This window comes from Camelus ferus, chromosome 5 (assembly GCF_009834535.1).
Source record: "Camelus ferus isolate YT-003-E chromosome 5, BCGSAC_Cfer_1.0, whole genome shotgun sequence".
Lineage (NCBI taxonomy): Eukaryota > Metazoa > Chordata > Mammalia > Artiodactyla > Camelidae > Camelus > Camelus ferus.
The window spans coordinates 21362760-21384652 of record NC_045700.1 but is presented as its reverse complement, the minus strand read 5'-3'; the positions used below and the strand labels follow the sequence as shown (position 1 = coordinate 21384652).

The 21893-nt window shown below is 34.8% G+C and overlaps 1 protein-coding gene and 1 non-coding gene across 3 annotated transcripts in view; one reads left to right on the top strand and one right to left on the bottom strand.

The window, feature by feature from the left end:
* The window catches only part of LRP1B (LDL receptor related protein 1B), a 1593459-nt gene that overhangs the window by 1272314 nt on the left and 299252 nt on the right, over positions 1-21893 (top strand). The window lies entirely within an intron of this gene.
* On the bottom strand, positions 5865-5971 carry LOC116663934. Its single transcript, XR_004320290.1, has one exon. It is a non-coding gene; the product is annotated as a U6 spliceosomal RNA (small nuclear RNA).

The following is a 21893-nucleotide window of genomic DNA, read 5'->3' as shown; positions in this document are numbered from 1 at the left end:
ACCTAGAAGGTTTTGAGGAATACTGGTCAAGTATCTTGTAGAGTGTCCCTCAAGTAGGATTTGTCTAATATCTGTTTTTCTCATAGTAAGACTGGAGTTTTTAGTAATTGGGAGGAAGACTACAGATGTAAAGTGTCATCACATCATATGAAGCATACATACTACCAACGTAATTTGTGACTATCAATATTATCCTTGATTACTTGGCTGAGGTACTGTTTGTCTTCTCTACTGTAACATTACTCCTTTTCCTCTTTTGCATAATGTACACTTTTGATGGAAGTCCCTATGCACAGTCTACACCTAAAAAGTGAGGGGCTATGCACCCTCTCCTTGAAAAAATATTTATGTAAATCATTAAGAGTTCTTCTACAGGGGATATTTACCTCTTTTCCCCCATTTATTAATTATTCAGTCATTTATATTGACTGTAGGTTTAGTAAGAATGTTTTTTATTGAGTTGAGGAATTCTCCCTCTATTCCTAGTTTTCTGAGAGTCTTCATCAGAAATGGGTACTGGATTTTGTCAAATGCTTTTTCTGCATCAGTGGATATGATGCACTGTTTAGTCAGTTGATATGGTGAATTACATAAATTGATTTTAAAAAATTGACCAGCCTTGCATACTTGAAGTAAATCCTACTTGGTTGTAGTGTATAATTCTTTTTATACAATGTTGGATTTGATTTGCTCATATTTTGTTGAGGATTTTTACAGTTATGTTCATGAGAAATACTGATCTGTAGTTTTCCTTTTTTTATAATATCTTTAACTGATTTTGATATTAGGATAATGCCAGCTCAAGGAGTAGTTCTATTTTGATAAGTTGTATTTGGAATTTTATTTAGTTCAACTATTTGTAAATTTCTCTTGAATCTTCTTTTACCCTTTTTTTTTTAGTAATGTGTTGGGCAATCTCCAAATACTTGGGGATTTTCCAGCTATCTTTCTGTTATTGATCTCTAGTTTAATTCCATTGTGATCTGACAACATACTTTGCATGATTTCTGTTGTTTTAAATTCATTAGTGTGTTTTATGGTCTAAAATGTGGTTCTACCTGAAACATGTGAGCTTAAGAAGAATGTGTATTCTGCTGCTGTTGAATGAATTATTCTATAAACATCACTTAGATCAAGTTGATTGATAGTGTGAGTTCTTGGGGAACATTCTAGAAAGAAGAAAAAGTCCTGAAATGCCAAAGCCCTGAAATCAGAGTCTTTAGGGTATTCACAGAACAAGGTGGCCAACTGCCAGGAAAGAGAGAACATGAGAAAAAGTAATAGGAGGTGAGTCTAGGGGGAAGATGGGACCATGCAGGGCGTTGTAGGTATAAGGTGAGAAAACTTCAGAGGGTTTTGAGCTGAAGTGTTAGCAAGTATGATATCTATGATTTTAACATTGACTTTGGGCATTGGGAAAGCATGAAAACAGGTCAGATGGAAAGCTACTGCAGTAACCCAAGTCAGATGATGATTGGACAAATTTAGAATCAATGGAGTTAGTAAGAAAAAAATCAGATACTGGATATATTTTGAAGCTAGATCCAACAGAAACATTAAATACAAAGTGAAATAATTTTCAGAAGTAGTAAAGTGCATGGGAGTGGGGCACATGAACAAGCTTCAGAGTGCAGAGGTACAATCTTGATGGCTCGCTTGGCCCATATAGTCTGTTTGCCTTAGATTAGACTTAAAGACTTACACCTTGCAGGTACTGATCTCTCTCTAGGAATTTGGCATACACTTACTGGGACTGAGGAAACTTAAAGTTGCACCTGAAATTGAATCTTCTTGTGTAACTATAAATTACATTTGTAATGGGTTCAATCATAGGTAAACTCAACTGGCTGAGAATTGCATTGTTATATTTCCAACTTAGCTTTCAGAGTCATAGTGCTTTGCCAAGCAGCTTGGTCATTAGCTAATTTCTAAAACCTTTTAAAAAATATTGGAATGTAAGAGTTTGTAAGAGGACAAAGCAAAAAATACTTTTTTTAAAGCTGGAAGTAAAATGGAAAGTTCTTCATAGTAGTATAATATATTAAAATTGTATGTAAATTCAAACTTAATTCTTAGATGACTATTTGGACCTTTGCTGAGCAGTGTAATTTTCATATCATTTGTCTTGATAAATATTTGTTCCATTTCTATCTAATGTACTAGATAAGAAGGAAAATAACCCTTTATTTTCACTTTTTAAACACAATCTAACATTTTTCTTAAATATTCTAGTTTTGACTTTTCTTAAGGATGTCAATTTTATTGCTCAGACTTCTTTTATTCAGTTTTATTCAAATGAATTGTTGTAAACTGTAGATATGTTAAATAAATTGATAGCAAACAAACTGTAAGAACTAAAATTACAAAATTCAAATTACAAAATTCAAGTTATAGAAAGCTAATGACATGTACAACTGTCTGTCTAGCTATGTAATGTGTCTCAAGATGTGCTATTTGAAAACTAGAAACTGGAGATGCCAAAGTCAAAACTGATCTGAGCTTAAACAATGACATTGAGTCTAATGCCCTGTTTCCATCTTTTATGCAACTTGTGCTAAGGCTGTATTTTAAAAATATATAGGTTTTCCTAGAGTGAAAGTTTTTCCATGTCTTATTTATCCATTTCTGATTTGCGAGGATTTGATTACTGATGCCTTAAAATCAGAAGGGAAGCATTTTGAAATACTTTCAAAGATATAGTTAATAATTGAGGACAGTCAGTTTCAATGTAGGCAGTGGGTAACATGTTCTCAGAATTAAGGTGCTCTTTTAAAAAATGGTTCCCTTTTAGGGATTTTATCAAATACAGAACTGATTAAGCAATCAAACTGCACTCTGGTTTCAGAGCAAAATGTTAGCCATTCTGCCACTCATTCTTTCTTTTATTACACCTCATTATTGTCTCTTTAGATTCTTTCTTCTGTTCCGAATGATTTCCTGCCTTATGGCCATCTAAGGAACATAGTGGAAGGGTAAAGAATTAATTAAAGTTCTAATGGCGCAATTAGTAGTAAGCATGAACTGTTAAAGCATTTCCTCAGATGTTTTATGGCTTGTGAGACATCATCTTCACCTCTGCTGACGAATACTGACCACCTGTTATCTATTACCATAACGTTATACAAGCAGACTGACAGAAAACAATCTGGTCTCCAGTGATTGGACTACTGACGCAATTGACAGGCAGTTTCCACAAAGGTAAACTGTAAAAGCTAAATGAGATGGTGAATAGAAATTCAGGCAGGTGTTTAATGGAGAAACACTATTAAAACAACCCAGAAGTTGTAAAATGAATGTATTGTTTATGCATATTTTTATGGTATTCAGTTTGTTTCAGTGTGTGAAGACAGTAACTTTAAAACCAATATTCTATGTCACACACTTGTAATTACCTGTATGAGCTCATAACTCGAGCCAGGAAGCATATTGCACTTCGTAAAGAAAGTTTGTTATAAAAAGAAGTTTGTTGGCCCTAAACCAGTCTGGGTTTCAAATGTAAAAGTGGGTAGTAATGCTTTACACTAAACAGATGCTTTCTCCTAAACCTGAGGAAGTAAATAAGCTTAAAGAGAAAATAAGCTGACTTTGAAGGGAAAGCATGAATTAGCAGATTTCACTGAATTAAGGGCTGTGTGTTGCTATACTATCCTGCAAGAGCTCTTCTGGGTGCTGAATAATACTGAATTTCTAATATGACTCCTTCAATTATTGATTTGTTGCTTGTCTGTTCTCTAGGAAAGTCAGATGAAGATCAGCATGACAGTATTTATAGGCTGCATCTCAACTGTGGGATGTAATCCGTCTTCGTTAAGTTCAGTAAAAGTGATAGATGGCGTTTGGCAGGGTAATGATGTGATCACTCTACCAGCGCCTCTTTAAATCATAAGCTGTTGCTTTCTGTTGTGTAGATATTTAATCAGTTATACACCCCATTACTGATTTAATTCAGAATGTCAGTGGCAGGAGAATAATGTGCATATTTGTATATTAATATCATATTGTATTAATGCTCCCTTCATTTAAGTGTGCTATTCATTTGAAAATCATAAACTGTTGCTTCATGGGTAGAATAAATTTAATCGAGATGTTAGGTGTCTAGCACCTTCAGCGTTTTAATTCGGTGTATCGGTAAAAAAAAAATGTGTTCCTGTATGTCTCTGTTCATGCTTTTCTTGACACAGTGGATTATTTGATGATATCAGTCCTTGCTATGAGTGGGGAAAAAAATTCTGTTAATTTATACCCAATGTAAATGCACTTTAATTTTCAGATTGCAGTAGAGGAGTAGAACTTTGAGAAAATAGTGCCAGAGCAACAAGTTTTAATAGAGAAAGTAGAAAACCTAGCAACTGTTGAATGGAGATACACTAGTAAAACAATCCCAGAAATTCATCAACATTTCTGTTTTTTTAGCTAAATGTTATGTTAATGTTAGAGTGTAGGATAATTTTCATATATGAAAAATCAGGTTCATAGTATTCTAAATGATTTTAGGGGATGAATAATTTGAATAACTGCTCTGAATATTTCACATTTCTGCTCTCAATATATTTTTCATACCTTACAATATAGGATATTTATAATCTAAAAAGTTCTTTTTTAAGAAAAATTTGTGGCATTACTATCTTCTGAAGACTTTTCTACTAGCTTATAGAATCTCATGTTAATTCTAATACTTAGAAAGTCAGAATAAACATCTTTAGAGAAACTTGAACACAGTTTCCAATGAAGTTTAATGAGTCCACATAATTAAGTGAAGAAAAAAATTAATTTACAAGCAGACTAATGCATACTCTCTGTCAGCATTACTTTCTTCTAGACATTTAAGCAAAGGGGGTAATTGTAACATTTCCTAAAAGAGATCTCCAAGCCTTCGGGGGCTTCCTCTAGGAAGTATGTAGTACCATTAGGCAGTTGTGCATAAATGACCCTGACTGATAGACTAAACAAATTCCAACTTAATCTCATCGAATTTTACAGCCTTCATTCCTGTCTTTCTCTCTTAACCCACTCGACAGCTGTCATTTTTGACGCCATACCACACTCAGATTGGCTTGGAATGGACAAACAGCCTTGCACTAATGTGACAGGCTACCTTCCTAACTTTATCAAGATTCGTTAACTTCTCAGAGGATTACGTCAGTATTTTAACTAAAATGTTGTCTCTCAACCCTTAGAGTGAATATGATTTACTGTGATGACTCTGTTAGATTTCAAAAATCAAAGTGGAAGAAAGGGGAAAAGACACAGAAGGAAAAGAAGAAAGAAAAATATGTAAACTTCTGATTGCAGCAGCCTGACAGATTTTAAACAGGAGACATTTATAATGTTAAAAATGTCTTTTGAAGTCATGGAGTAGTTATTTAACAGATCCACCAATCTATCATATTAGTTTATTTGGCGCTTCTTTTTGTCATAAACAGCGTCCTCATTTTCATTTATTTCAAAGATTTAAATACCTTCTTCATTTTCTCTGTGAAGCTTCCGTAATTTTTAAAGTGATAGAAAGACGGAGTGTTACTTTGTTTTACTTATAATGTATTGAAAGCCTCTGCTTTGCCATAATAATGCCAACATTTATTTCTGTAATACTTCTTTCTAACAAACTATAAACTTTACAAAGAAATAATCTTATTTATCTTCATAACATACCTAGAGCTGTTAAGGAACTGCTGAATGTTAACTCCATTTTATAAATGAGAAACAAGGCGATACGGGAACTCCCTCCTGGTCACTCAGTCAGTAACACCCGGCGAATTAAAAATCGGTTTTCAGTCTTCACTCAGGATCTCAACAGCACTGAGGTTCACATGACTTTCAGTGCTACAGACTTTCAGCCATTCTATTTTTTGTTTGTTTGTTTGTTTAATATGGGTTGCTTCTCAAATTTGCATGTCATCCTTGCACAGGGGCCATGCTAATCGCCTCTGTATGGTTCCAGTTTTAGTATATGTGCTGCCAAAGTGAGCACTCCATTCCTTTTTATATCCATCTTTGCCATTTCTGTGATTGACTTATTACCTGCAAAAAAAAAAAATACTATATAGACATGTATATATGTATGTATGTTACCAACCCTCCCAAGTGGGTCCCCAACAAGGATCCTTCTGCCCCGTGTTACTTGCATGGATAGCATGAGACAGAGTTTGGTTCAGAAGCAAGGAGAGCTTTATTCTTTGATCAAAGAATGGAGAGGTGCGAGCTCACCGGTGGAGTACACCGGGCCCAGCCTGGCCCGCAGGCGGAGGGCGGGGCCACGTTACCGGGTTCTCCTCAGCCGGGAGGGGCGGAGCTTGCTGGGTGGACACAGCTCCACTGCTCATGCTCCGGATCGTGGCGCAGCGTCTCTGCGCACAGCCCGCCGCCGCCATCTTTAACCTCAGTGTTGTGGCGGACACTTCTACACAGGGACCCGGAGCGCAGGTGTCCGGCAGCCGTTTCACAGGAGGAACTCTGGTCCAAAGGGCCAGATATGAAACCTCTGCATGCGGCACCCTATGAGCAAGTGAAACTAGAGTAAGCACCAAGGAAAAAAAAGGTTAGACTTTATTTTAATACCTAGATTCTATTTTTATTTCCCAGAAATTGTTAATGGCTTTGCCGGTGACCTGTATATCTATTTATACACACACATACACATACTGTCAGCTTCTGAATCGTTATTAATGAGTACTCGTAAAACTATAAACAATCCATGCTGCCATTATACTAAAACATTCGATTTTTGGGTACTTGAAGTGAGAACTTGTTTATGGAATGTACAGGAATCAGAGGTCACTTATGTGCAGTTGGTCTTGTATGCCCCCTTCCGTCCGAATAGCTGTTTACATGTCTTTGGATACTCTTTTTACAAAAGAAAATACCCCCCCCCCCACATTGACATATCTTTTTAGAGTTTCATTTTACTGTAATGTTTAAGCTCTATTCCATGAATTCTAACTCAAAATTGTATGACTTAGTTCAGCCCTGTTGGAGAGGACTGGTTTTTACCCACTCTCCTAGTTCGTACCCTTTCCCCAGCACTCCTGACCTCAGGCTAATCAAGGAAACAAACGTTTACAGATTTGTTTTCAAAATCACCTGCTTTGGCAGTGGAAGGGTTTTCTTTTGTTATACTCCCTAAGTTATTCTGTCCTGAGTAATAGCAAAATTTCTGTCCTTATCTTTTTTGTCTTTCTTTTTTGTTTTTGTACTTCGTTCTGGCATGAGACAAACAAATGATTTTTTTCTTTTTCTTCTACAAGGCGTATCTTTATTTCTTACTGATTTTCTCCGCTCTTACTGTCTAATGGAGAGGGGTAGAAAAGTATTGAATTTTTCATTTGTATGTTTTCCCTGCCACATATATTTTTTAAAATTCTCACTTAAGAGCTTTGAAGTTTTCCATATATATTGTGTCTTTGTATGCAAAGAAAGACAGTAAGAAAATACTCAATTTTACATGATGCCGTCTCCTTTCTTTGAGAGATTTGGTTTTTGTGACTTTTAGTCCTAGTTCTGTCCATGGAACCCTCATTGCTGTGAAATGCACTTTACACAAATTCATTTTTCTTGTCTTAATTTGCTTGTTCACCTGTTAAAACAAAGTCTCTTTCTTTCTTAAACGCTTTTTCTCCGGTAATATATGCAATCAACTTTTGAATATAAATATTTTCAAATCTTTCTCCCACTTATTTTAGTATTACTGAATAGTGAATAATGATGTTGACAAATGAATGCTAAAACTAGTGTATACTTTTAGAATGAAAATGCAAATAAATTAAAAAAAATTAACACTGATCATGTTTTAAAAAGATTAAAAGGCAACAACTAGATTTTAGCTCACAGGCTTTCCTAGGCTTGTAGTTCACTTTTATTCTATTCTGCATACGTATGTATATTTGTGTGCTTTTCCCCCTTTCATTTAAAGAATAAAAAGAAAGACTTCCAAAGTTGAAAAGTTTTCCTTCTTAGCTAAGATTTTGGAGGACCAGATGGTTAGTTCAAAGAAACAATAAATGAAGTCTGAGGAATGCTGGATTTTTCAAGGGGGAGCTTAAATTTTAAATTTTTATGAAAAATAATCATAATTATTTTCTTGACAATATGAGTGTTAACTATTATCACTTTAGCTGAGTATAAAACCCTGTACTTCTTTTTAAACTATGTTTAGTAAGACAGTATAACTGCTGATGATCTGAACATATAGCCTTAATCTGAAATTTCACCTTTCCCTGGATCCTTTGAAGTGCAAAAAAAACCAAAAAACACTTGGTGTCAGGAAAGAGAAAAGAAGATCAGAAAAAAAGAGTCGCTAGCATCAAAGTCACATCTTACCTCCTCTGCTGTGAAAAACAATTAGTCTTTGAGAAAGATACCTTGACCTGACTGGATCACATTGACACACTAATTTTTGTTTCCACAACACAGCTATTTATAACTAGATTGATTTTTAAGTACCTTATTTTCTAACTTAGTAAAAATCTCCCCTAAGTTTCTATTTTATCATCTTTTACTTGAAATGCACATTATCTGTGTGGTATTCTTCAAAGTAGTGTACAACGTGAAACGCTCCCATTCTGCCTTTGTGTTCTGGGAGTTTGAGGAAGAAAGAGAAAATACGTGTGCAATCAGACCAGACAGAGCAGTCCCCAAGCAAATGCTTGGGCCCTTAGGTTAAATGACGTAAACTCTTAAAATAGTGGTAAGCACGTAGTAAGTATTCAATAAATGCTAGCTATTAATTATATATTTTATAAGCTTTCTGACTTCCGAGTCTTCAAATTATTAACCTGTGAGATAGATTAATCTATGCATGCATATTACCAATATACACTTAATAAATTTTAACTATTGTTATTTGAAATGGTTGGAAGGTAGTGTTGCTATTTCTTCAATTTTCACAGAGTAATTTAATAGGACAAATGACATTCAGGACTTGTAATCGTTGAATAATGAAAAGAAGCAAAGTTCAGGGCATAGTATACATGAATTGTTAGTATCAATAGAGGATACAATTACTGAACGTGTTTCATAAACTATTGAGAATAAAATTTTGGTTTCTACAAAGTTTAATTTAGCTTGTTAAGGTAATTTTTTTGCCAGCACATTGTTACAATGTCAGCTAAATAAATTTTGGCAGCAATGTTATTTCTTAATAATTTTTACCTGAATCATTTATAAATGAAATACCATCCAAAAATTAACATGCAAATTTCGAAACCACATCAAATAATTTTTTAAATGGGTTGTAATGATAAATTCTTAGGTTTCAGTTTGTGCAGTCCCAGATATTGATTCCTTGACTAAATGTACAATTTAGAAGTGGGATTTTGGCATTGAAGGATAGTTTTTAAAGAATGAGCACTACCATTCTAGCAACTGTAGATTGAACAAAGAGATTTTAAACTGGCAGTATTGAAGCATGAAAGTCTTTAATGATAGCATTTAAAGTTAGATACGGGAACAGTTTTCTTAAGGTCTATTTTAGTAACACATTCCTTTTTTTTTTCAACAAGGGGCAGAGTTTAACATATTTATTTTTGGTTCATGCACAGTCTGAAGGGAGCAGGCAGACTCCACAGGCCAGCTCTCCTTCATGAAGTGGCCCAGGGCCACAGACCACTGCCACTTCTCTCTGCCGTGTCAAGTGGTTCCCAGCGTCATCACGACAGGCAAGAAAGCTTGTAGAGACCTTACCCTGCTCTTCTCTGCTTTGACTTACAAGTGATACACATCCCTCCCATTTATCACCAGAATGTATTTGCCAGAATTAGTCATATCAATACAGCTATGTCACAAACAGCTGGGAAACAGAGGGGACATGAGGATGTTCTGTGAGCAATCAGTGGCCACGTTAGAATTTGAAAGAAAAAAATAGAATCAGGGAGAATAGCATTAGACATGAAGACAAATAAAAGATAAGAGTAACAAATTCTTAAGTAATTCTGTCCCAAACCATAGTGTCACACTGTTTTCTTCCAAAAAGTTTTGTTTGAGATAGGTCAGTGTGTCTGAATATTAGAGCCTATTACTTTTGATAATAGAAAATATTGTCCCAAGGAAATGGCATTATTAATACATTTATCATTTTAATTTTGTGATGAATGATTTTTAAATAATAGTTTGGTTATTTTTAGTAAATTTCTTAGTAAAGAAGAGTTCAAAAATCAGATTAGCTTCCGCACACTGAATTGCTCTACACTTAATCTAAAAATTAATTTTTGAGCATTTTATTTGGGAATTCAACAAACATGAGACACACTACTTATCAGCACTAGGTTCTGGAGATACAAATATGACCAAGACAATATGGAGCCTATTTCTGTATTTTTAATAGATAGTGTTTATGCAGATAAATAAGGCATCACTGAGGGGCTTGCAACATGGTTGGGGAAATAGATATAAAAGTTACTAGAATGCAGTTTAATAAGTATGAAAATAGAATTATAGGCAAACCATTATTTGTGAAAATATGAGATGAGATGAGAGAAGATTCTAGTATGAGGAAGGCACCTTGAGAAGATACTTTTCTGAGGAAACTTTCAAGATAAATGGAATTTTGGGAACTAGAGGACTAGGAGAAGGACATGATGATGTATATTTTATTTTACTTTGATTGCTTAGGAAATAGTTTTATTCAAAACTGCATAGCTGGCATCTTTTTAAAAAAAATGCATCTGATGGTAAGAGAATGTGACCTAAGTCTATAACCATAACCCAGACACACTGGGATTTCTAAGCACAGCTTTAGGCTCTTGACCTAAATCCTCCCTGAGACTGTATCTCCAGTAAAGTTTCCAGTCAACAAACCTAAATAAGAAATGGATATTTTATTGGGGATTTCATGGAAAGATGCAAACACAGGGTTTCACTGAACACCATGCAGGAAATTGCCAATTAGACATTTGTGTTTCCTTCCCCAAATTCCTCTTCAGCTATCACCTCAAACCATTTTCTTTTCTTCTATTGCATAGCACTGAAAAAAAATCTACTTTATTTTCCTAAGCAATTCAGCTCTCATACTCTGGTCTTATTATCAACAAAGAAAAACAAAAAACTTGATATTCAGACAATTTATTTTAACCTCAAACATGCTCCTCAGGATAGCTCTTCAACTCTTTCTATAAGTGGTTTATGTAGTTATGTAACTATAATAAATAGGATTCTTTTGAAGGGCAAATAATACTGCTAGGAAGAAAAAATTTACTCTGTAAAGTTAGCAAGCACTCTAAATCGCCTGAATTTTCTTCTGAAGATGGAGTTAGAAAGAAGGATATAGAATTAGCAATAGAAATTTTGGGCACAAAGATAAACAAGCAGGACACTAGTTAAAGTGGTAGGGACAGATTTTAATTAATAATACACTAATGCAGTAAGGAAGAGAGTCCAGCATGAACTGAACTCAACTATGATTTGTACAGAGATGACTGGGTGATTTAAAGGGAGAATAACAGAATAAGAAATGAGGTAAGCAGTGGAAAGGAAGAGAAAAATTACAAAGAATTTACCGGTGCAAATTTGATTAGGCTAGCTGTTCTAGAAGTTTGGGTTCTATTCTCCCACAGAAACCAGGAGACAGAGTTCCTATCTTTCCTGAGGATTGCATTTTAAAGGAAGAGTTCTCAGACCCTTGAGAAAGACACTCTTGAGTTGTAGGAGATCCGTGTACATTAAAAGGGACAGAGGAAGGATCCACTATTGTAAACTCTTCTTAGCAAATGTTCTAGGAAGGGTGGGCAGGGACCTATCAGCAAATGTTGGCTAAAACAAACAGTAAATTGTTTTGGCAGCCTTAAGCTTTCTCATGCAAACTCTTTAAGAGGGGGTAGGGCCATCCTAGGAATGCTGCCTTAAGCTGTTAGAAAACATGTTAGTGTTTAATTTTTAATAAACTCATTTGTGCTGAGAGTCTGTCATTTAATACAGACCCAAGTTGAGGCTTACTCAGGATCATGACTAGAAGAGAATCTTTGTCAGGGGTCATCCTGCAGGGGGGTTATATTTGGGGTCATGAGCCGTCTATATTTGCTAACACACATGGGGAAAACTCATGATGGGGAATAGGAGGAGGGAGTAGCAATAGATATAGGGAGAGAAACAAGAATGTATATAATCATGAAAGGCAAGCGAGGAGAGAATTATGGGAAGAAATAAGGAAAGAATGAGACACTGAAGAGTGGCATGTAAGTCACCCAGGCGTCACTGAAATATGTCAGGAGGAGCAAAAGGCCGAGCTGATGTTGTGCTAGATGAGTTCGGCCCATGATTCTGTCCCTTCTGTGATCCTCATCATCTGGAATAGCCTTTCTTTTCTTTCTTTTCCTTCTTTTCCTGCTTCATTAACTGCCCATTTGAAAAACAAAAACAAAAAACTTCTATTTATGTCTTACTTTCTCTCATATCTCTCTGTCCTTGTCCCTTTTACATTATGTCATCAAAATTTAATATTTTCTAATATTTAAATTTTCTAATAGCCCTACCACTTTTCCACCTATGAGCTTATCAGATATTTATATTATCATCCTACTGGTAATAGTGAGACTCAAGATACAATAAGTAGTTCAGATGGCTGAGCTTATTCCAAGGGATGAGGAATAAATAAACTGGAGCCAAACTTCTTTAATGAAGAGAGACATATTTACAAATGTAGATTGTAGCTTCTTAAAGTTTGAAACCAACTCCTATAATAGCTAATATTTCTAGCATTATACTTGTAGAAAAATGGGGATAATAATTTAGCCAACAGAGAACCAACATTGTTAAGCATAATTGGTTGTAGCCTTGTGTAGAGCAATGCAATAATAATAATAATATTGCTGACATATATTAAGCCTTAAGCCTTATGTGCTAGACACAATTTTAAACACTTTACCTATGTTAACTCATGTGAATCATCCCAAATGCCTTATGAATTTAGTACTGTTATTATTCTCACATTACAGAGAAGGGAATGAAAATACAGAAAAGATAAATGAATTGTCCCATAGTCAGGTCATATAGCTTGTAAAGTGATAGTGCAGGGATTCAAAGCCATTATCTGAATCTAGAGTTTGTGTTCTTAATTATTACCCAATATACTTCTTCAATATTCTAGTTCTTGGGCATATAAACATTAAAGCATAAATACAGACACTGCCTTCAGTGTGTTAATGTAGTAGGAATTCACATTGGTTTATTACACAGATAATTTCAGTTGTTTGTTCTATGTCTGAAACTGCTCAGTCTGGAGGATAAAACTGAGAACAAGTGTTGTTTTCCACCCTTTTTCTAGTGGGATGACAGACAAAAAGAATACAAATAGCAAAAATGTTCTAGTACATTATGAAAGAAACAAAGGACAAAAGAAAAAGAATATATAAGCATATATATGGTGTTTAATTCTATAGGAATAGATTCGATAACAGGGGAGAGAGTGAAAATGGAAGAGAAGAGGACCTTAACTGAAACCTTAGATAATACCTACATTTAAAGATTGGGTGGAGGGGTTGCTAGCAAAGGATACTGGGAAGGAGATAACAGTGAGATGTGAGAAAAACAAGAGAGAGCATATCAAAACCCACAAACAAACAGAACAACTCTTGAAAGAGTTGCAAGAGGAAGGAAGATAGTCAAAAGCTGCTATGTAACTTGGTAAAAGGAAGAATATGCACATTAGATTGAACAATAGAGAAACTTCTGGTTATCTTGAAAATGGCAGTTTTTGTGTAGTTGTTATAATAGAAGTCAGATGGTGCAGTAAAATGGAGGCCTTTAGGTTGTTGGAAAGATCAAAGAAATGACCAATGTCTTGAAGAAGGAGAGAGAAGACAAGATAATCCAGAGCGCAAGTAGTGGATTTCCTTGTCATAGCAAGACAGATGCTTCTTTTAACAGGAGGGAGCAAGATACAACGAAGATAGATTTGTAGGTTTGGTTGGAAGCTAAGGGATGTGTTTCTGATGAGTGTTAATATCAATAAAACCTACTTTGGAAATACTGCAAATAATTTAATTGATTACACAGTTTTTTTTTAATCAGAGAATAAATAGTATATTTAAACTATTAAAAATAGAATGTCCGATAAGTGAAACAAAAAAAAAAAAGAAAAGAAAGAGGATTATTGTGACATTCATCCCTTAAGTTTATCCACTCTTTTATTTATACTCTTTTAAATAGTTACTGTCTTCATGCAATCTATAATGATAATGCTTTCATTTTTGAAAGATTAGTTTCTTAATTAATCTGTTAATCTGATTAATTTTTCTTGGATTCCTAATAACAAAAGCTCTAAAATCTAAAGGCAAATTGCTCCTCAAACTCATATTATTCTGTGAAGAATTTCATCCTCTAATTAATATTGAAAAGCTATCACCTCAAAAAGGCATGTTGCTTTATATCTTTGCTCAGTAGTTCTATACTCCAACAATAACAACAAAAATGACTACTTCAGCTTTTCTTAAGGGGACAAGCTGTTATACATGAAATGCTTTTAAAAGGAAAAGGGACTTGGAATCTAAAAATCAAGATAGTTTTCTTTCTCTTTTTTTTTTTTTTGATTATCTAAAGCCATTAAAAAGAATAAACCTTGTTCGTTAGGTAAGCTTATTTGTTATAAGTATTATAGTGATTTTTTAAAAAATTACTCATTTTAATTATTTGTATAGAGCTTAAATACATTGATATTGTATCAAGTTACTTATACATGATTGTAAAGGAACAAATCTGACATCAGGATATGAAATGTTAGTTCGATTGAGTCCCATAAGTTTAACACCAGTCATCTGATGCAATAGCTTCAAAATGTCCAAAACTAGCAGAGCAACAGTGAGACTTGTAGAATAACATTTTCCCCACTCCACTCCATTCCACAGAAATCCATCAATAAGAGGGAGAGGAGAAGCTAATACAGATAATTTTGTTGTGAATGAGAAAGGTATCAAGGGGATGACGCTGCTTTAAGTCAGAGTGAAATCAAGGTCTGAAATCATGAACTAAAGAGTTATTATTTAAAAACAAAAATATAGGCAGAAGACAGAATCAGACAAGAGATAATGGCTGTAGAACATGGGATAATACTTAAGGAGCAAGTGAGATTCTGAATCAGAACCAAACAATGGGATGTAGGGGGAAAAAAAGGTAGATCAGGTATCAGAGGGAAGGACAAAGTTGAAAGAAAGAGGAAAAGGAAGAAAAGGAGGATGAGGAGGAGGGGGAGGAAGAAGGGAAGAGAAGAGAAGAGGAGAGAGAAATGCATACATTAATGGCTAGGGAAAAAGTTATGTTTCTGGTGCAGAAGTTAACATTGTAACTGCTCTTGACTAAATTCAATTCAGAGGGCCCTTGTCCATCCTGAAATAGGATCATAGGATCATCAAAAGCAACATGTATGTGTGTATTTTCTGTCCAATTAACTGTGTGCAACACATTATTTAAATTAAATGAGCACACAACATCAATAAATGTACAGCAAATACTTTTTATTGAAATTACTAATATACCACCAAAGAATAACTCATGAACTGGGTATAATACTGAATTTTTGTTAAGAATTCATGACCGCATGTAACTTTACAATCCACCCTTCTTATAGGCAGTTCTGTATCCACAGATTCAACCAACCATGGATCGTGTAGTACTGTAATACGTACTTAGTGAAAAAAAATCTGGGTATAATTGGACTTGTGCAGTTCAAACCCCTGTGGTTCAAGGGTCAACAGTACTTGTACTATTTCTAAATTCCCAAAGCCCTCATTTCTATCCTTTTTTCCAGACTGTTTTTAAAGTTTCTCATCTTTTCTTCTTCCTACATAAGAAGTGCCTACAAGTCCATTAAAAATGATAACATAAAATATAATAATACATTGTAGGGCATTCATCATTAATAACTTAGTAAATTACCATCTGAAAGAGTATTATTTAGAAGAAGTATTAAACAAACGAAACCTGGAGAAGGCCTTAAACCAAGGAAACGTACACCTTGAGAGACTTGAAAGTACACCTGGGTCTCAGTTTGGGTAAGAAGGCCTTCCCAGTTTCTCTCGTATCTTATTAAGAAATTATCATCTATGCCCAATATTTATAAATGAATTATTGTTGAGATTGTGTATGAATTGATTGAGGAAAATGAAGGATCTTATCCAGATACCTGGAAGTGGGCAGATACACCTCTTTCTGAAGAAGACTCTGACTTATGATTTTGGCCTGATGACTTACCTCACTTAGGAAGAAAATGAGGATGGGTTCCAAGTAGCTTTGTAATTATTTTTCTCAAAGAAAGGCTGTACATATCACGGCACCTAACCTTGCCCTGGAGGATGAAATATGACATACCTGAGGGTTTTAGAAACATCTGAGTTCATGCCCTTCCCTGGGGAGCCCTGGGCATACCAATGTTAGCTTAATTTAGGTTGTCAGTACTTATCTCCAATTACTCCTGAAGTATTTGTCACTGAATTGGTTGCCTGGACCCTTACCAAGATCCTAACCTGGGTTGAGACCTGTTGTCCCAGTTGGGGAGGTTCTTTTTCTACTCAGATTTGCACAGCCAATCACAAAACCAATGCTGAGATTGGAAAAGCACAAGCTTTATTTAATGGCCTAGAATGGAGAATTGGTAACTTGGTTTGCAAATCAACTTCTCAACTCATTTTGGGCTGAGACACCATATGTATAGGAGGGTCCAGGTAAATGGGAGGGAATTGAAAGGGGAGGAAGGAATATTCATGACTTATTTGAGAAAAAGGGTGTATGTTTGGATGCAGAACTGAGGCAACACAGTCTTTTTATGGGCTTTCCTGTTGTCATGGCAGCTGTCAACTGGCATGGTGCTGGTAGGTGTGTCATTTAGCATGCTAATGTATTCTAAGGAGTGTAATGAGGCTCAAGGTCTACTGGAAGTTAAATCTGTAATTTTAGGCTTAGCTGGTTCTAACCAGTTCTTGTTTTTCTCTTTGCAGCTTCCTCCTGAAACTTAGATAAGAGCAATTGGTTTTCCATTTGAGAGAGGGGCAGGAATGTGATTCTGGGGCAACAGCCTTGGTAACAGAATGACACAATTTTACTCACATGCTCAATTTTTTCCTTTCTTCTATTTCTTGGTTTGCATTAGTGGTGACACAAGATAAAGGCATTTGTTGAGACCTGTCTCTGTATAATTTTCTGCTGAGTCTGAAGTTTAGGCTGAAATTCAGATCTTTAATGTTTTTAAACCAGGAAAAATAAAATAAAAACACAATGAGCAAAATTAAGAAAAAAAAGTACACGGTTACTTAAAAGCTTCAAGCTGTTTCAATTTGCTTTGATACTTCCTTAGGACAAATTGTTTCTTTGTTCTGGGAACACTAAGTAAATAGGGCTGTTTTGTTATGCAGTGTAAAGCTAAGACTCTTCTAACGTGGAAATATTTGAGATACTCTGGTTCTTGGGAATTACCTTTGGGGTGATAGTAAAAGCCTGTCTTTGTTAAAGATAGATGGCAAAAAAGTCTGCAAAGTCATTTGCATTGGGGTCGGGGGAGAGAAGTGGGGTGTTTTATAGTAAGTAGGCTAAGAGGACAAAAGAGAGACTATAGATTTATTACCCATTCAAACCCTATGAATGGGTTGGGTTTCCTCTTGTTAGGGGGATGAGGGCTTGACGTTTGCAGGTCCACATTCATGAAAGGTGGCTCTATTTCAGTACTTTGGCACAAGAAGAGGCAAATTCAGGTGGTCAAGAGCAGTGCAGTTTTATAGATACATTAATTCCCTGAGAGCCAACTCATTAGTACCTACTTGAACTGGCATCTTCTTTCCATTCTATATCTAACTATTTTTGTACATAATAGAACTATTGATTTTGGTTTGTTTATTTATTGCCTGCCATCTTACTGAACTCAGTAGTTTTCAGGAGATTCTGTTTTTAAGGGTTTAGTCACAAAAAATATTTTTTCCCAGAAAATTGTTCCTTATTTAAAGTTTTTAGACTATAATATAGATTTTTAATTTGGTTACTTTTTATTAAACTAGACTGGTAAAAAAAAATACTGAGTTTTTTAGCAGTTAAAGGATTTGAGAACACAGGTTTAGGTCAAGTCTACAGGTGAAAGCTATTTCTGTGATTTAGGTGTGATCAGGGTTGACACTCTAAATATTTTGCAGCCTGACTGGGCCAATCTGAATAGACATCAGTTTATTTAGATCATATCTCAGCAGGTATCCTTTACCATTGCACGTCAGGCCTGGTGTATGATTTATTCATGGCCTTAAATAATTTGAGGAGATAAAAATGAAATCCTATAGCTGAAAGGTATTTTAGATAATCATTTTATTGTATTAATAATGAATACAATTTCATTAATAAAAATTAATGTGGAAAAACCCCGATTTTTAAGTCTCCAAACAGAGGGGTGGCAGTCTAATTTATATAAGCAATCTGCATAGAAATCTATTGCAATTCATTCACCAGTTCAATAGTTAGAAAAGGGAAAATAATCCATCTAGTTAATCATTTGTAAAGCATTTTAGTAAGGTAGACTTAGGAGAAATTAGCAGGTATTTTAGTTTCTTACAATATCTCCACCAGCTGACAATTAAACCACATCCAAATACTTTAAAATGTCTTAAAATAGCTTTGTATAATATTGCCCATTTTAATATAAAATAGGTAAACACCAAGGACCTACTGTATAGCACAGGGAAGTATATTCAACTTCTTATAATTTTCATACAGTGGAAAAGAATCTGAAAAAATATATATGTATATGTATTAAAAATTATCCATTATACATATATATATATATGAGAGAGAGAGAGACAGAAAGAATACAGAGACAGAAAGATAGAGGGACAGAGACAGAGAGTCTTTTTTTGGATCTCATAACAATCCTGTGACTAGACTTATGATAGAAATATCAGTATTTATCAAATTAGAACTTAAATTTGCCCAATTCATTGGTGCTTTTTTTTTTTTAACATTTTATATAGCTCCTTTAAGACAGTTCCAGATCTACTCTGATGATTCATGTACCATACAATTCACATTTAAAGTGCAAAATTATATGATTTATAGTATATTCAGAGTTGTGTAACCATTACTACCATCAATTTGAAAATATTTTTATCAGTAGTCCCCTAAAAAGTCCCATAGGAGTTAGCAGTCAGTTGTTATTTTCCCCAAGCTCCCTACTCATTGGCAACCACTACTTTTTGCCTTTAAAGTTTTGCTTAATCTGACCATTTCATATAAAGGGAATTATAGAATGAGTAATCTTATGTGGCTGGCTTCTTTTATTTAGTATATTTTCAAGGCTTATCCATGTTTTTGCCTGTATCAGTTTTTCATTCTTTTTTTTTTTAAATTGAGCAATATTCAGTTTATAGATGCACCACCTTTTATCTATCCATTCATCATGTGATTGACATTTGGTTGGGCTGTTTCTACCTTTGGCTATTTTGAGCAAAGCTGCAATGAACGTTTGTGTGCCTATGGATATATGTTTTCATTTCTCTTAAATATAGACCTAGCAGTGGAATGGCTAGGTCATGTGATAACTATATATTTAGCATTTTGAAGACTGCCAGACAGTTTTCCAGAGCAGCTGTACCATATTACATTTCTACCAGCAATGTATGAGGCTTCCTATTTCTCCACATCTTTGTCAAAACTTCTCTTTTTAGATTTTAGCCATCTTAGTGGATCTGAAATATTATTTTGATTTGTATTTCTCTGATGGTTAATAATGTTGAGCATGTTTCATGTCCTTATCAGCCATTTGTATACCTTCGTTGGAGAAATATCTATTTAAATTATTTGTCCATTTTTCCATTGGGTTTGTTACCCCAAAAGGTAGACCTCGATTCTTGTGATACTCGAAAGACAAGTTTACAGTCAGGAGACAGTGCGTTGTGTAGCAAAAGATTTAAAAAGATTTATTTTAAAAAAAGGAAAAGTGCACCCCCAAGAACAGGAGGCAGGCTGATCTAAGGGAGGAAAAGCAGCGGGTTTTGCCTGCCCTTTCTGTTATTCCCTCACTGAGAGGTGGTCTCTTGATTGATTGATGGCTCTTGTCCCTCGAATGCTTAGTCATGTTTGGCCCCTTTTGTGCATGTCTTTACCCATGGTGTACACAGAAAAACCCATGAGGGGAAGCCTAAATCACAATGTAATAATACAATGAGCATTGGATTGTAACAGGTTAAGTCCTTTCTGCTACCGCAAGTTATGGTTATTGGGTTTTAACCAGTTTCTTGCTGGCACTCATTTAGAAGAAGTAAAGTCCCTTTATGCTGGAGGCATGCACAAGACCATCTTCTGGACCATCCTCCCTCTCCTCCACCTGTCTGCCCAGTGCCCCCACTTATCTAACTACCTAACAGGTTGTTACTTCATTGTTGAATTGTAAGAATTTTTATATATTCTGGTTACAAGTCCATTATCACATAGATAATTTGCAAATATTTTCTCCTATCTTTAGGGTTGGCTTTTTACTTTTTGGTAGTGTCTTTTGAAGTACACAAGGTTTTAATTTTGATCAAGTCTAACTTATCTATATTTCTTTTGTCATTTGTGCTTTTGGTGTCATGTCTAAGAAGGCTTTGCCCAACCCACGTTTATGAAGCTATACTCTTCTATTTTATTCTAAGAGTTTTGTAGCTTACTTTCTGCATTTAGGCCTAAGATACATTTTGAGTGTATGTGTATGTGTATGTGTATAGCATGATGGAAGCATCCAACATTATTATTATTATTTTTTTGCTTGTGAATGTGCAGTCATTGCAAACTACTTGTTGAAAAGATTATTTTTCCTCATTGAATTTTTTCTGATACCCTTGTCAAAAATCAATTTACATAAACACAAGGGTTTTTTTTTTCTGGACTATTGATTCTGTTTTGTTGATCTATATGTCTATCCTTTCGTAGTACCACAGTGTCTTGATTACTGTAACTTTGCAGTAAGTTTAACATCAAAAGTGTAACCCCTCTAGCTTCATTTTTCTTTTTCAACATTGTTTTGACTATTTTGAGTCCCTTGGATTTTCATATGCATTTTAAGATAAGACTGTTGATTTCTGGAAAAAAGCCATATGGGATTTTGATAGGAATTACATTGAATCTGTAGATCTATTTGGAAATTATTGTCATTTTAACATTAAGTGTTCCAAGCCATTAACGTAAATTAGCTTTCCATTTTTTGTCTTTAATTTCTTTCCATGATGTTTTGTAGTTTTCCATGTACAAGTTTTAAGATTACAATTCTTTCTAGTATTATTCCTGATTTTATTTGCCCATCACATTTTCTATTCTTTTAAATGCCATTATAAATGAAATTGTCTTCTGAATTTCATGTTTTTAATGTTCATTCAAAATATAACAGATTTTTGTATGTTGCTTTGTACCCTACAACCTGGTTGAACATTTTTATTATTCTAATAATTTTCTAGTTAATTGCTTAAGATTTTGTGTATATAAAAACATATCATTAAAAAAATCACCTGCAAATATAGATGGTTTTACTTGTTTTCCAATCTGGATGATCCACCTCCTTCCCTCCCTCCTTCTTCTTTCCTTCGTTCGTTCGTTCCTTCCTTCCTTTCTTCCTTTTCTCTCTTCCAATTACCCTGAGTGAATTTTCACTACAGTGTTGAATGGAGGGGGAAGAGCAGACCTTTTTGTCTTGTTCCTAGTCTTAGGGGCAAAGGTTTCATTTTTTCACTGCTAGGTAAGGTATAAGCCTTGTTTTGGTTTGGTTGGGTTTGGGTTTGGGTTTGGGTTTTTAAAAAAATTTGAGAAAATTATCTTCCATTCCTAGTCTGTTGAGTATTTTTATGATGAAAGTGTATCGGATTTTGTCAAATAAACCTGTAACTCAGCCATATCAAATAATTGGCTCATTGCAGTGAAGGAAACTGTACATCAGAAGAGCTGTTGGTTATCTCACCCCCATCCAGAAAGAA